Raw genomic sequence first — 17,526 nt, 5'->3', positions numbered from 1 at the left:
CCTCAGTAACCAGTCAGTTGTGTGTGATTTTTAGACAGTTTTATGCATTACTGCTTTGACTGGATTTTTAGTATTTTTTAGTACTTTTTTTGTGTGTTTTCCATTTTTGTCTTTTCCATTTGTCAAAGTGACATTTTTTAAATTTTTGTGTTCTTATTGATATTTGCCTTAATATTGCCTGCTAATGATGTAAGATGCCTCCTTATTCATTGTTCGTAGTTTTAAATATTGTCTTCTAATTATGTTAACCACTGTTGTATGCTCATTGTTTTCAACTTTTGTAAGCCATCTGGAATCCTTTTCCAGGGGAAAGGCGGAGGAAAAATATTTTAAATAAATACAGTGGTGCCTTGCATTACAACGTTAATTCGTTCCAGTGAAATTGTTGTAGAACAAAAATGTCGTAATACGAAAATAAAAAAACAATTGAAATGCATTAAAACCCGTTTAATGCGTTCCAATGGGCTAAAAATTCACCGTCCAGCGAAGATCCTCCATAGGGCAGCTATTTTCGGTGGCTGTCTTGCGAGGAATCCGTCCCAGAAAACAGCGGGGAGCCATTTTATTTACCCGGTGGCCATTTTGAAACCGCCAATCAGCTGTAGGAAAGAATCTGTTCCCGAAGCAGGGAACCGATCATCACAAAGCGAAAAAAAGCCTATTCAGACCATTGTTTTGTGATTGCAAAAGTGATCGCAGAAACGTCATCGTAATGCGGTTTTGTCATAATGTGGGGCAATCGTAAAGCGGGGCACGACTGTATTCAGCCACTTTCTTCACAACTCTTGGATGCAGTTCATTGGGCCCTGGAGATCTGAACTTGTTCAAATAATAAGGTATGCCTTGACTATTTGTCAGTCTCAAATTGCAATCCTGTTTCTGCCACTTGTACTTCATATTTGCCAGGAGGGTCACCTCAGTTTTCTCTTTTGGGAGAAAACTGAGCTAAAGTAGAAATCAAGCACTTTTGTTTTTTTCTTTTTCATCAGTTATCACTTTATCACCCCTAATGAGCACCTAAACCACTATTTCTTTTCTCTGTATTTTACTACACTTAGCATTTGTATAGCACTTAAGAACACAATGAAAGTAATTCACATATATTATGCCAGCTACACCTGTTTTTGCAACTACCACAGGCCCACCTTTAATTATTTTTTTTTCCAGAAAGAAAAAATCAGTGCCTCTGGAAACTCACAAAGGTGCAATTCTCCTCTAACAAAAGGTAGGGAGATCCTGTATATTGTTTTAGCCTATGCTATCATTTTTGAGAAACTAGAAGTGACCAGAAGTAATTGGTGCAATCCAAAAGAAGTGGCTGACGTGGCCTGTGGGCATTTTGAATGATGGCAGAAAATATTCCTGGATTCTCTGAGAATGCCCCCTAGCCAGGTTAGAGGAAGTGTCAACAGGCCCATGCTTTAGGTAGGCAAAGTGATGCTGTGGTTCTTCCCTAATGATCTTGGAAGAGGTGCAATTTGAACCAGGGATGAGTTGGGTAATGGCTCTTACACGCAAAGAGCTGAGACTAGGGCACTAATATGTTGCTGGGTAGGTAGGTTGCGCAAGCAGCCCCCACCCTGTTTGCGCTTCCACGTGAGCTGCGGCCTTCTGAAAGTTTTCCCAACTCAGTTGTATTTTCTCCTTGCAAGAAGACATAAAAATGGCAGAATGTCTTTATTTATGACAGCTATTTGTAATTCTGAAGCCATTTCTAAGACTACCACTACTTTCTTTACTACAGAACTTTTCAATGTGAAAAGAGCTTGACAGTTTTCATCTAAAGTTGCCCTTAATGAAATCCTGTGAAGGTTAGGCTGCAGAATAGTGATTTGCCCGAAGCAATGTAGCAGTGAATCTGTGAGGAGGCAAACCAAGCTGTAAGAAATCAAAAGCAAGTTCGCCATTGTCATGAAGCTTCTAGCTGCTTCCTTTTGCAATGTGTTGCTTTAGCAGCAAGGGCTGCCGCTGTAACATTTTTTTTACTCTGCCATGAACGTCAAGCTAGTTTGAATTCAGCATTGCTCCCTAACACAAGTGACTGGCAAAAGGCAACAGACAGGCAGTTGTTTCATTGCCCTCTTGAAAGACAGCTCTATGCTGCACCGCTCACATCAAATTTCTCGCAGGCTCCGAAGTATCCGGCTCTAAATTACAAGCTCAACACTGTATGTGGGAAAATACAGCTAGAAGGATTTGGGAGCAGGGGACAGGATGATTATTAAAAGTGCCAGCATCTTTATACATGACTATCACAGAAGGTGCAGAGCAATTATTCATTCAGTCACCTGGCTAGCACAACATTTCCTCTTGGATGCTTTGGAAATGCTTAAAATTACAAGCGAGGAGAGAGATATGGCAACTTCGCGAAGAGAACACAGGCTACCAATCTTGACTGGACTCACTCAGCACAGTAAAACCAGCAGCATGTTGTGTGGGTGGATGAGTCCATTTCCATTCTGTCATTCTTCCTTACATTCATTTGTTAGTCTGTTTTGTTTTTGTATAAACCTGCAATTATAAAATTCTACACAAAACCTTGCATTTTACTACTTATTTAAAACAGAGCCAGAACCCAACGTTGTGCTATCTCAAACCAATGTAGCATATATGAGTGTGCTGTATATAAAATGTAAACATGGACATTAAGTCACTCAAGATGTTTGTTTCCCAATTGGTGACTGGTATGAAATAGGTCCTCAAAAAGGTCCCGAGTTGGGAGTTGCTGAGGCAACTGAATCTCAGGAAGGGCAAACGGTGACCTCCAAGTCTAACTCCTTTTTAAGTCATTCCTTTTTCAACAGATCAGATTAAGAAGCATTGATGGGTCTGATCAAAGGCATCCTGGTTCTCATAGTGGCAAATCATATGCCCATTCTAAAAGCATGACACAACCATTTTGCTAGCAGTGGGCATTCAGAAGAAGGTTACCCCAGTCAGGGAAGCAGGATAAAGCTAGTATGACTTGCAGCTGCCAACTACTGTTATTCAAGAGTGTTCCTGAAGAAAAGATTTATTCTGAAATACAGTACGTTGGACTAAATACTCGTCTCCTTTGTTCCTTGAAGGTCTCCTTCCTTTTTCTTCCCAGGACCAGTGCCTCCTCGTTTATTTTTTCCACCAAATTACTTTCACTTGCAGCTATTCATTCTATCTAGAAAGGACACTAAGGGTGCTAAGTGAGCTCAGAGTGAGCACAGGGGCAAGTATATAATTTCCTGTGCCCCAATATCTAGTTCTGAAAGTACAGTAGGGTAAAATAAAGGGAAGGGATTCAAACGAGAAGAACAACACATGAAAACCACTTCTTATGCCTGAAGTCTAATGGTAGGTTATTTTTTTCCTCAAGGCAATGTGAACTCTTGGCAAAGCCTCTTGGCAGGAGACAAATTTCAAAATGACAACAGGATGCACTACCACCGGCATTTTAATGAACCCAGGGAAAAGGGGCACTATTTAGACAGACACCAGGATCTCTACAATCAAAAATCCAATTTGATTTTTCAAGGGCAGCTATTCATACAAGTCTATGCAAAACGCCAGGCTCTGCTTCTTTCTTTCAGAACACAACCCTATCACTCCATCATTTATCAGAGGCAGCCGAGAAATGAAGTAACTATTTATCTTTTGTTTCTGATGCTGCTCCATGGTCATGGCAGAAGGTGGTTAAATTAATTGATCCCAAGGCTTCTGGTTTTCACTATTTTGATATATGGCTTGGGAAGATACAGACCAGCAAGCCAATACAGCTTAACAAATAGAATCTCAGCCAAGTGTTGCTGACCATTTAGTCCAGAAAAGCTGCTATTAGATATGGGGATGCAAATGTGTTAAGGTTAAGATGCAAGAAGTTAAAGTACTGCTACAAAAAAATCCATCAAATACCATTAATCCTAGATCTCACAGAATATAGTCATAATATGCCTCATAACAGACACAAGAACCTATCAAACACAAGCTGTTTAATGTTAGCCAGAACTGACAGTGCTAGAGAACACAGAGGGATAGGACAGGAAAGGTAACAACTGCCAATTACCAGTTATTTTGGAAAGATATATGCTCTGTTGCACCCCCTACTTCACCAAACAGAGAACATGACCTCTAAAGAGGCCCAGGAGATTGAAGAAAATCGTGAACATCCTAGCAAAGGACAATTAGGTGATTTACAGCCCTTGGCTTCCAAGCATGAGATGCTGGCTGCTGACCTACTTTAGAAGCAGGCAGAGACACAATGCTATGATAATGTATTCTGCGTGAGCCAAAACACTCTGGGTTGACTGTAATTGGCCAATCATATCTTGATCTGAGAGCCTTATATATATATATATATACATATATATTTCAAATCAGGTCGAACTGCAACTGAAGTCAACGTTTGCACCCTGGCAATGTCTCACCTCACTTCTTTCTAAGTTTAACCCACACCTTTCTGCTTTGCCTGGCATTCAGTTCTGCATCCTGTCCTGAACTCTTCTCAATTAGAGACTAGTTCAGGACAGATATTTTAATTATGGCGGCCCCTTTCTGTCCCCAGAATAGCATTGGCCTATTTCATGGACCTAATGTAGGAAGCAAAATGTGGCCTTTTGTTGGGACTTCAACTCACATTAGCCTTAGGCAGCATATGCAATGGTGAAGGAAGATAGTTGTAGCAATATCTGGAAAGCAACATCCTGTCCACCGCTGAAAAAATATATAGTAGTCTGCTGCTTTCTCAAATGCTGCAGGTAGGTGCAATAGAGGCTTGCTTTGTGTTTTTTGGCTATACCACCCCCTGCAACATAAGCACCAAACAAGTATACTATTACTCACTTCGGCTCCTGCCTCTTTCTGCCCACATATGTTTCCCTGCCCATCTGGGAGTAAAAATCTAATGAAGCATCCCACAGAGCACATTTTAGCATTCTCCAGACATGAAAGCAAGCAAAAGGCCAAAAGTGATAGGAATAAAATGAGATTTATACACTAGTAGTCTTATCTGTCCATCAACATTGTTGAGCTTCCCCCTCCCCCTCCACTATTACATCTGTCTTCAGTTTGAAGTGCTGTAAATTGTGATTGGTGGACTGATAAAAGTTTTTGTGTGGTTCTTTCTTTCTTTTTATGAGAAGGTATTTCCTAGAAAGTAAATAGCAATCATTCCTAATGAAGTTTACAATGGAAAATCTTTTCCTGGCATCACAAACAGCCATTAGGACCACTATGAGTTGCATGTTTCAGTATCTTATTGTCTAAACACAGAAATGAAGGGCAACTATGTATGCTTACTTCTGTGTGACTAATGACAATTTGCACAACCAATCTTTCAACCAATGCAAGAATGGGCCCATGATGGGGAGCCTGATTGAGGTTGGATAGGCGACACTTACGTGACTGCCCTTCCATTCTGCAGCAGGACAACAGGAAACAGGTCAGGATTTCCAAGGAACCGGGATAGGATGGCCTGTTCTTAATACAAGTGATAAACTAAACAGCTTACAAGAACCATTCTCTAGATTTAATAGATGAAGTCCCTTCACAGAGCAAAAGAGTAATCTACTGAGGCTTCTATAGTGAACTGATGATGTATTTTACATCTCTTGCCATAAATTACAAGTATATAGTACAAAGCCCCCTCATTTCTATTTTACCTAATTAATTTAAATAAAGATGTCCTAGATATGTGTTGCTTGTTCAACTCAAATCTAGGATGAAATGAAATAAAAATGATACAAAGAAGAAACTCTACAAAACGACTGTTTGGCTTCTACATTCTAAACCATTGATCAAGAATGAGTTAGAGAGGCAAACGATCTTAAGTTCTGTTTCCACAACAGCAAATGGCAAACACAATTGGCTGAAATCCTGTTGCTCAGCCTTAAGAAAATTCAGAATACTGAGTCTGTTCTTAACTGGTAAAGAAAGAGGCCCTGCCCTGATTCTTAAGGGTAAATGTGCATGCACCAAGGCAGCATACAAGCTTTTCCATTCTGCTGAATCATCATCATCTTAGAACTACAGAGCTAGAAGGAACCCTATGGATCATTGAGTCCAGACCCTGACAAGGAGGCCCAGTGGGGAAAAGACACTGAATGAGGACTTTAGGATTTGTGTTGCAGTTAAAGAGCTGAATTTTTTATTTGTCCAAAGGCCTGTGTAGTTATATACTAGGCCCTCTACTACGAAGTGCAAAACACCCTTTTTCAAAATCACAGACAGTATCTGAGCATCTTACTTCTATGACATTTGTAAATAGGAACTGAATTACTACCTCTCATAATTATGTACTGTCAAGGAAATTCTTTCTTACTGTGACTAGAGATGGGCACGAAACTCAGTTCGGAGGTCTGACCCAATTTGCCCCTGTGCTTGCAGAGGTGTTTTGTGGGTATGGTGCCCTCCCTCCCCTGCATGCTCCTCGATTCCTCAAGTGGCATGTGTTTCCCTCCCTGCCTTCTCAGTGAGACTACCCACTCACCTCTTCCCTCTTCTACCTTCTCTATTAGCCAGCCACACTAAGGCAGCGCTGGAGGAATCCCTGCCCTGCCTCCTTGTCTGAGTGGGTGGCTGACAGAGGACAGAAGAGGTAAGGGCAGGCTGCAGGGAAGATGAGTCACGCTGAGGAGGCGGGGAGGAAAGAGTGCATCGCTCAAGGAATAGGTAAGTGTGCAGGGAAGGGGTGTGTGTCTGCACAACACTTGTGCAAGTGCAGGGACAAATTGGGCCAGACCTCCAAATTGAGGTTCATGCCCATCTCTAATTGTGATTCTTTCTAGGTAAACAATACTCACAAGTAGTTTACCATTTCCTGCTTCTGGGGGCACCCTGGGACTGTGCAGCTTGTCCATGGCTACTCAGACTGGCTCTTCTCTCAGGAAGCACAGTGGGGAATCAAACTCCAAATCTCTGCTTCTGCAGCCAGATACCTACGCCACTGAGCTACCCAGCCAGCTCCTATAAAATACCTCTTGAAATCAAGTTGTAGGAGCTCCAGCAACAGAAAAACTGTCCTTGTAATTTTCCTACCCAATAGACATAGACAAAGCCAGGGGTTTCCAAACCGGGCGCTGCGGCTCCATGGGGTGCCCAGGAACAAAGCTAGGGGCTCAATGGGGAAACGGATGGCACATAGAGCTATGAAGGCTGTTCTGAGGAGCTGTAGAAGAGCTGTTCATAGCTCTATGTCAAACAGGAACCAGAAGTGAAGGCCATGCGCCTGCCTCTTCTTGGACTATCTCTATGGTCCCCAGTGGAGGTGCTTGCTGGGTGGTCTTGTGAGTTCCCTGTGTCAGGACCTGGAAGAAGGTGGGCCCTCGGGGCTATTCAGGGAACAGGAGGAGATGGGATGGCTGGGAAGATCCTGACCCTGGTAGCACAGAGACCCCTGATGGCCCCTCCAAGCAAGGGAAGCCATCCCTCATGGTCAGTAGATCAATGGAGCCATGAGTCCAAAATGTTTGGGAACCAGTGGACAAAGCCTATGAATTCCTGCTTTCTTAGTAAGACTTGTGGGAGGATGAGGAGGAGGAGGAGGAAGGAGGGAGAAGACAGGGTGCTGAGGTGCTTTTACCCAGTTTATTTTTTCCAAGCAAAGAAAGTACCAGGAACCAAAGGATAACACCAGCACAAGAGGAATAAGACTGCTTCCAACACTAGTTTTGAATAAGATACAGTGGTGCCACACTTAGTGATGTTAATTGGTTCCAAAAAAACCATTGCTATGGGAAAACATCGCTAAGCGAAACACCATTTCCCATAGGAATGCATTCAAAACCGGATAATCCGTTCCAATGGGAACGGATTGCCGTCCTTAAGTGAAAATCGCCACAGGAAACATCGCTAAGCGAAACGCGGTTCCCCCATTGGAATGCATTGAATAGCTTTCAATGCATTTCAATGGTTTTGACAGGTCTGTTTTTGCTATTTTTAAAGTGTCTTAAAATGTTCAAAAACTATTTAAAATGATTGGAATCATTAGTGCACCCTGTAAAACCTTTGCAAACTTAATTTGGCTTTGTTCTGAGTCTTCATTAATTTTTGGTGAATTTTTTCTCCCCCCCATTGAAATGCATTGAACTGTAGGTTTGACAGCTGTCAATGCATTCCAATGGGGGAAAAAATTCACCAAAAATTAACGAAGACTCAACAAAGCCAAATTAAGTTTGCAAAGGTTTTACAAGGTGCACTAATGATTCCAAGCATTTTAAACAATTTTTGAACATTTTAAGACACTTTAAAAATAGCGAAAATGGACATCGCTAAGCGAAACAGGGGGACCCAAACTGTCATCGCTATGTGAGGCATGGTCCCGAACATCGCTATGCGAAATTCCCCCATTGGAAACATCGCTAAACGGAGCGCAAGATCGCTCCTAAAACCTCATCGCTAAGTGAATACATCGTTAAACGAGGCAATCACTAAGCGAGGCACCACTGTACAAGACTTGTGATTTCCACTGATCTGAATCTCAGTTAAAGATTAACACAGGCAGGAGTGAGGGCAACACAGCCTTTACAGAGGTGGATACATCCCGAGCGACTGCCTCAAAACTGGATACCTCCACCACTCCATCCTGATACAAATGTGAGCTTTGGAAACATTTTTCCTGGACCAAGCATATAGTATATGGAAAGACTGATTTTGTTCAACTTTGGTTGATTTCTGTTTTAGATAAAGAGGATATCACTTAAAATTGAATTTTCCCTGTCACTGAGGTAATTCACATCTTTCTCATTTTGTTTTGGCCTCTACAGCCATCCTTATTGGTACAATTTCTGCAGCAGTCCTAAATCCTCAACCAGTTGGTTAGGCAACATCCGAGGCCTACCACTGCCTAGGGAATAAAATGCTGCAAACCCCCCCCCCCCCCACTCACTTGCAAACAGATCACTTTATGCAGCTTCAGCTGTTTTTAGCAATTCACGAGTGCTAAGGTGAACAGAGAAAATTACAGACGTGGTAAAGACAGTGCTGTGCTTGCAGCCAAAGAAAAAGGGTGTTTTCCAATTGATTTCCACGGAAGAGCAACATTGATTGGTTAAACACAGACACATTAATGGCAAGAAGATATCCACTAACTACTGCAAGCCTGATCCAAATACTCATTTTATAGACAGTGGAAATCAGATTGTAGCAAAAGTTTGCACATCATAAATGCAGGGTAGCTAGGAATTTAGCATTCTATTTTGCAAAACAGCTGGCACGATAGCTCAGTGGTTTAGATATCTGGCTGAAATCGAGAGTTAGATTCTCCACTGTGCCTCTAAGAAGAAGAGCCAGCCTGGGTAGTCATTGACAAGCTGTAATCCCAGGACACAAACAGAAAATGACAATGGTAAACCACTTCTCTATATGCTTCATGGAAAGGGTCACCGTAAGTCGGAATCAATTTGCCAACACATCATCATCATTGTTATTCAAAATGGGTTGTTTTCTTAGTCCATGCCACTAAAAAAAGGATCCAATCAGATTCACCACTCAATCTGAGGAAGACATGAATCTTTCTTCTCTGTGAAGAACATTTCTGAAACATATATGATAGGACCCTCTTATCAACGAGATCAGTATCCACTGATTCACTTATACATGGTCTGAAAATATTAAAATATTAAAAGAGAACAATCCAGAAAAAAACTATTTTCACATATATTACCAGAACCAGACACTAGAGGGAGCCAGAGACTGAGCTATGAATACTTTTTAGTGAAGAATACATAACATGGTCTCCGATTCCCTCTAGTGGCCACTTCTGGTAATGCATGTGTGGCGATTGGCCCTTTCACTCATACCATTCATATTTATGAGCTGATTTGTATGAATTTATGAGAGAGCTGGAGGGGCGGAGTCAATGAATATATAGGAGGCTTGGGTGAAGGAGGAGCAGGCAGATAGAGAGATAGGGCTGGTTAGTCAGAGACAGGGAGCGATACTGGGATGAGATACTAAGAAATAGAGCTGGTTAGAAAAATAGGTAGAGAACTGTCAATGAATTGCTGATGCATTATGTGCATCTGAGAAACTTCTGCTGTTATTCAATCTGTTTCACTTCAATAAATAAGTTTTGTTTCTGTTCACAAGACAAGTGTTCTGACATACATCATTTATATTGTGGCTTGAACTCTCTCTCTCTCTCTCTCTCTCTCTCTCTCTCTCTTGTGTTCACTATTAACCATGGTTTTCAGTATCCACAGGTGGAATGGAATCAATCCCCAGCAGATACGGGGGTCATACTATACTTTTTAATAAAATGCTCACTTCCTCAGCAATGTTCCATGGGAAGTCTGTCATCCATGTGTGAACAACCTTTGAACTTCTTAAAGTGTTTTGGTCCTGCCCCCATCTTGTGGGACCAAATGAAAGGGAACATGCAAGTTGTCCTCCACAACATCTGGAAGGCCAAAGATTCATCATACCGTTAACAGACTTATCAGCAAAGAGGAAGGTGAGACCTGTCATTTTGAATTCTAGTATGAAGCCCCCTCTTCCAGTCAGAGCCCCAGGCCACTGGCTCGGTGGTAGAGCTGCTGATTTAGAATAAACAATACTGAGGTAGATGGGCCTGAGATCTTGTCAGGTTAGCTTAGCTAAAGCCTGACTGCCACCCCCAGGAGTCGTACAAAATTTCATAGACCTCCCCCTGGGAGGAAATATCAGAAGCTTATGTTCATCACAGTTGGCATTAATCTCAACAAAGGGTTAATTCCAGAATGAAACCAAGCAAACTCTGACAATCAAATTAATGTTCATCTGAAAATAAAAATATGAGTATTTTCATTGTTACAATAATTTCAGACAACATCAGCTTTACAAGGTTTATTTTATCTACATTGTTTGTTCCATATGCACAAAATTACTTCAGAGTTGTAAAATCTAAATCTTAAACTATGAAGAAAACTTTAGGCACAAAAATTGAAAAATTCTCCTTTGTAACTTGTAATATTCAGGAATGCATTATTGAATATACAATACAGTAGCATATTGTTCAACAGTAAAAAAGCAAAAAATAAGAATGTTTCAATTAAGCTTATTTAAAAACCAAAAGAGAGAGAATACATCTCTAGTACACATCAGTTGAAAAGTAAAAGTGTCATAATTTTAAAAGCTTTAAAAACCTTATTTTCAAAGTGTAGAAAAATATCAAAATTGTTGAAATAAGACATTGCATTTCTTCAAAACACAAATATTCTTTAAAAAATTAGAAAAAAATCTTTAGCCTCTAAACATGTTAAGAACACACACACACAAAGCAATACATTTTCTACATTGGTCACCCAGCCATACCAATTAAAGTCTATGGAGGAAAATCCATGTTAATTGTTGTTCTTTGATGCCCAAAACAGTGTGGAATTGTGATGTTTTGATGAATGCATTAGTGGCTGTGTGTGTCCGATCGCCACATATATACTTTTGCCAATTGTTTTCTTTTTCTCTACCAGTCCAAAAATATCATGAAATCTTTTGTTTCACACAGCATGCTGTGATGGTCCTCACCATAACTGATAATTTGAGGGAGCAGTCAGGTTGCTACCACTCTGCTTGTATGCATTTATTGGGGGAAATTGCTCTAAATTGTTCTGTATTCTTGTCCAGGATATGTCCAGGACAGCCAGGTGTCTGGAGTATATACATGCTAATTATAACATAGGATTCCACAAGAGAACATAACTAGTGAGGCTTTGATTCTTTTCCTGAAGAAGTGCAGAAGAAGCTGACACAGTTATAGTACTAGACTTGAAGCATCTTCCTGAGGGAATGGACAGAAGGGGGTTAATAATTTTGGCTTTGGTCCACTAACAAGAGCATTTGCATCAAACAGAAGATTTTCTGCTGTAGCCAGTTTGAAGATGTTTGTGTGGGAGGTTATAAAGGTGAAGAAAAACCTGTGAACTCCCTTCCCAAAGAGCTCCACCAAGCCTCCTAATTCTTCCCACTGTTAAAGAGTTCTGAAAACTTTTGTATTCCATAAGACATTTTGCGGATCATTTTACTGCAGCTGACATATATTCGTAATGTGTTTTTAATCATCATCATCATCTTAGAACTGCAGAGCTGGAAGCAGCCCTATGGATTATTGAATCTAGTCCCTGTCAAGGAGGCACAGTGGGGAATCAAACTCCCAACCTCTGGCTCTACTACCAGATACCAAAACTACTGAGCTAGCCGTGGGGTGATGCTCTTCTGATCATGACTCCTTGATTTGCCATTTCTGTTTCTGGAAAGCCCACGAGCAGGACACAGGCAAAAGCCCTCTTCTGCCGTTTCTCCCCAGTGACTGGTACTCAGAGATATAGTGCTTTTGATCTTGGAGATATATATACAGCTACCTTGACTTACAATACACTTATTCTCCATGAATAGCTTCATTCTTGATGTGTAGGTGTAATTCTTCCTTTAAAATCATGTTAAGTTATTGGTCCTCAACACAGTCTGTCATAGAAAATCCCACAGTTCAAACAAGACATTGTATTAAAGCAGTATTTCCATTTGTCTTTTCTGATACCATTCCATTTACCTTCATAAGATGACCCAGGGCTTTTATGAAACAGACACTCAGTAAAAATTGTTTGAAATAAGAATGAAACAGAGGTTTTTTTATCTTAGTAAACTAATGAAAATGAAATTTATCTTAAGAACAGCAGAGGCAAAATCCATTTCAGATGGATTTTGCTTCTGCTATTCTTCAGATAAATTCCATTTTTATAAACTTTCTAAGGTGAAAAATCTATTCATGTTTCTTTCTTATTTCAAACCATTTTTGCTAAATGCCTGTGTTTAATTTAAAATTATTTTCTTATTTTAGCTAAAAGGGACCAGATGTCGTCAAAGCAGAGGTGGGGAGTTACAAAGGATTCTCAAAAAATAAAAATAAAAAAAAAAATAAATGGGTGTGAATCCTGGAAATTTTGATAACCACTGACTGGCTTAAAAGAACAAAAAACCTTCCCCTATACTGTTTCCTTTGTGAGAGGAAGGAAATGACTGAATAGCTGGAGAAGGTTGGTGTCCAGATTGTGGAGACACATAGATCACACTTGTTATGGATGCCTACTAATCCCCATATTTCCTGGACTATTTTTTTCCTTGCTCAGCTCTGCACACTTTACAATTCATATCAAATCTTAAGACATTCTGTGTGTTTTTTTTTTAATTCCAGACATCTGTCAACAAATTATTTCTCTCTCTCGGTTCACTGAGCTGAGATGTCGCATCATTGAACTAGGGAGAGTTTATCTACAAACAACAGGCTTGTCATTGAAACGCCAGCCTCTGCTGGCTAAAGGCTATGAGCGTCTGAGAGGAAAAGACGTGTGGTGGGCTACAAAACATCACGGGCTATTCTAAAGATGGCCAGTTTTAAAAGCTCCCCCTTTTACCTGCCTTGAACAATCAAATACAGCCTTTGAGTGAGCGAGAGGTCCATGTCCTCAAACCAATGGCTGAAGTCACCACAGAACATCTGCAGTGAACATGGGCCATTTAGACAGCTACCCCTGTGATCCAATTAAACTGTCAGAAAGAAAGAGTCCATCAAGCCATAACGATTGGTTGCAGATTTTTCACAGGACAAAGCAACACTTTCTAGCAGAGCACTGAGGTGCCAAGGATTGACCCTTGCTCTCTTGCTGGATCAACAGGCTCATGGGAAATGCTTTTAACTGTCCATTTCTTGATGTATTTGACAGCAGAACAATCCAAAAGTGCTGGTGACATCTGCATGAATGCAAAATGGATTCATTATGACTGGCACCATTATAACGAACAGCAAATGTATCCATAACAGCAAGACATTTAAAAGTAATGGATTTTCAGATTTCCTTGTTCATAAAAGCAATAATGAGGAAATTGGTATACCACATAAATTAGAGAGAGGCTCAGAAATTGGCAAACTGCCACTTCAAGGCATAGGCAGATGAGCAGTTGCTAGACTAGGGATCCGAACAAAGAGAGCGCTGTGTGGGCTGGAATCTGTGTTTCAATGTTTGGGAAGCAAAGAAATTGAAGAGAAATCAAAATTCAGCTTAAATGAAGCACCTCTTCTTGAAATACAAGCTGACCAACTAAGTGGGAAGTATTGCATTAAGATCAAAGTTCTCAAAACATGACACAGGACTCCTCAAGAAGGCAGAGAGAGTTGAGTTTTTGTTATGTACTGTCAAGCTGCTTCTGATTTATGGTAACACTACTGAGCACCAAAAGGTACTATCGTTAACAACCCTCCTCAGGTATTCCGGAATTAAGGCTATGGCTTCTTTTTCTGCATTAATCCAGCTCATACTTGTTCTTCCTCTTTTCCTGCTGCCTTCAATTTTTATCAGCATTATTGCCTTTTTAAGTAAATCTTGCCTTCTTATGATATATCCAAGGTAAGGTAACCCTAATTTAGTCTTTTTTTTTTTTTTTTTTGCTTCTGAAGAGAGTTCAGATTTGATTTCGTCTAGCACTTAGTGTCTTTTTGGTGGTCCTCAGCATCTGTAAAATTTATCCAACAGTATATTCCAAGTGAATTGATTTTTTTCTTCATGGCCAGGATTTCACATCCATGCATAGCAGGTATGAACTATCTGGGCCTTGGTCTCTACTGATACTTCCTTTTACTGTACTTTAGAAAATTTCACGTTTTTCCATAGCTGCTCCCATCAAAAACCCTCTGAAGAAGTAGTTAATGATACTGACTTTTCACAGAAGAGAAACAACAGCAAGGGGGGGGGCTTAGAACACTGAATTTTTGAAAATAAAAACAATAGCTACTACAGATGTCTGAAATATTTAAAAATGAATGTTTAATATAATGATTAAAAATCAGAGAGGCCTTTAGAAATTTTAAAATGCAATTCTCACGATGAATTTAAAGAGAATGCCAAAAAAAACCCCACATATTTTTCTGTGTATAAGATGCCTCCATGTATAACAGACCCCCCACTTTTCTAACCCAAAATGTCTTTCTTCGCAAGAAAGTGGAGGGGGAAGGCAGGGATCAAAGCAATTTGATCCCCTCCTTACTTCCGTGTCTAAGACGACCCCCAATTTTTAATCTAAAGATTTTAAAGAAGAGTATCATCTTATATACAGAAAAATAAGGTAACAACTCTCTCATCTGTAAACGTCTCCAGTTGAATCTTTATGATGATAGTAATGTGCTGAAAATATTTGGTAAATTTTGTAAAATATCTCATACTGAATATTCACCAAACTTCAGGTAGTCTTGTGATTTTTGTTTGTTCAGTCGTTTAGTCGTGTCCAACTCTTCGTGACCCCATGGACCAGAGCACGCCAGGACCTCCTATCTTCCACCGCCTCCCGGAGTTGTGTCAAATTCATATTGGTTGCTTCGATGACACTGTCCAACCATCTCATCCTCGGTCGTCCCCTTCTCCTCTTGCCTTCACACTTTCCCAACATCAAAGTCTTTTCCAAGGAGTCTTCTCTTCTCATGAGATGGCCAAAGTACTGGAGCCTCAGCTTCAGGATCTGTCCTTCCAATGAGCACTCAGGGTTGATTTCCTTTAGAATTGATAGGTTTGTTCTCTTTGCAGTCCAGGGAACTCTCAAGAGTCTCCTCCAGCACCACAATTCAAAGGCATCAATTCTTCGGCGGTCTGCTTTCTTTATGGTCCAGCTCTCACTTCCATACAACACTACAGGAAAAACCATAGTTTTGAATATTCGGACTTTTGTTGGCAAGGTGATGTCTCTGCTTTTTAAGATGCTGTCAAGGTTTGTCATTGCTTTCCTCCCAAGAAGCAGGTGTCTTTTAATTTCGGGGCTGCTGTCTCCATCTGCAGTGATCATGGAGCCCAAGAAAGTAAAATCTGTCACTGCCTCCATATCTTCCCCTTCTATTTCCCAGGAGGTGATGGGACCATTGGCCATGATCTTAGTTTTTTTGATGTTGAGTTTCAGACCGTTTTTTGCACTCTCGTCTTTCACCCTCATTACAAGGTTCTTTAGTTCCTCCTCACTTTCCGCCATCAGAGTGGTATAATCTGCATATTGGAGGTTGTTGATATTTCTTCCTGCAATCTTAATTCCAGCTTGGGATTCCTCCAGTCCAGCCTTCCGCATGATGCACTGAGAATATTAATCTGTTCTTTCATATCTTCCTTCAGGGGAGTAATTCTAATGCATTTAAGAGAGAATCACGGTAGTCTGAGCACACCTACTCATATAGATATTGCCGACAAGTCCGGCTACATAAGCCATTTTGGTTGTACAAATATTGATTAAAAACCTTTTAATTGGCAGAGGAATACAGCACTCAGCTGTGCTCAGGTTTCAAACAATTTCTTATATATTGATTACAACTTTAGTCTAAAAGTAAATGAAGCCCAGCATATCCTTTTAACTTTTTCATCCTCATGACACCACAGTAAGACACAATCTTCCAATTTTGCACACAAGAAGTGCAGTTGGGCAAATGTACCTTTTGCAATGGATCCATGTTCAGATTACAGTGGTGCCCTGCATAGCAACGTTAATCCGTTCCAGGAAAAACGTCGCTATCCAGAAACATCGCTAAACAGAACGGAAAACCCCATAGGAACGCATTAAACTCCATTTAATGTGTTCCTATGGGGGATAAACTCACCGCTAAGCGGGAATCATCCATAGGGCTGCCATTTTTGCCACCTCGGTAAGCAAAGAATCGGCGCGAAAACGCTGTGGGCGGCCATTTTGTTGATCCGGTGGCCATTTTGGAACCGCCGATCAGCTGTTTTAAAACATCGCAATGCGAAGATCGGTAAGCGAAATGCTTACCGATCATCGCAATGCAATGTGTTGCCTATTTAAAACATTGCAATGTGATCACAAAAACGGTTGCAAAATCCGCATCGCTATGCGGATTCGTCGTTAAACGGTGCGCTCGTTATGCGAGGCACCACTGTATATACAAAGCTGAATCTATACATTTTCCAGAAGGCCACACATAAAACCCTGATCTATACTAGCACTTCAGCAGAATTGCCTCATTTTCCTTATACAGTACTGTACATCTTATCAGTAGGTTAGATGGTTTAAGTATCAGTATCTAACATGGTTTGCACACAAGTGTAAGTTAGGGTTGGCACTGTTTCCGCATACAAGACTCACCCACACATACAGGAAACCCTTGATGTCTCAGGCCTGACACAGAACCAGGACTTATTTCTTGCTTCTACTATAGTTCTGTTAGCTCAGGTCTACTGAATTTTGTTTTAGTGACAAGTGATATTACATGTACTCTGTGTAGAAGGGATGCTATTGTACCCCAAAATTATTCCATATTCTTGTTGTCAATAAAACACAACAAAAGTCATACGGTTCCAAAAAGTACAAGATGAAACTTCGTGCAACAGCTCCAAAGTGTGGTTGGAATTTTCAAAAATGATGTGGAGTTAAACTAGGACAACTAGAGGAAGAAAGAACACCCTTTCTTCCCTGCTAGCATGAAATGCAAGCAATGTCCATCCAAAAATCGTAATACTCATGGGATGGCTTTTATCACAAGAGCCACATTGTTTGATTTTTTCTTTCTTCAGCAGAATCTAGAACAAAATAACTCCCAGCTCA

General features: G+C 40.6%; 1 protein-coding gene across 6 annotated transcripts in view; it reads right to left on the bottom strand.

Moving 5' to 3' along the window:
- TRIM44 (tripartite motif containing 44) overlaps window positions 1-17,526 on the bottom strand; it is a 146,264-nt gene that overhangs the window by 23,685 nt on the left and 105,053 nt on the right. Inside the window, exon 6 of one of the 6 annotated variants that reach the window (XR_013540679.1) lies at window positions 478-11,722. The exons of the other annotated variants lie outside the window; for them this stretch is intronic. The gene's annotated coding sequence lies outside the window, so the exon portion shown is untranslated. The remainder of the gene's footprint in view (window positions 1-477; window positions 11,723-17,526) is intronic. 6 annotated transcript variants of the gene reach the window in all.

Source organism: Pogona vitticeps, chromosome 1, assembly GCF_051106095.1.
Source record: "Pogona vitticeps strain Pit_001003342236 chromosome 1, PviZW2.1, whole genome shotgun sequence".
Classification (NCBI taxonomy): domain Eukaryota; kingdom Metazoa; phylum Chordata; class Lepidosauria; order Squamata; family Agamidae; genus Pogona; species Pogona vitticeps.
Note: the sequence above shows the minus strand (reverse complement) of the source record. Positions and strands in the feature narration are given on the sequence as shown.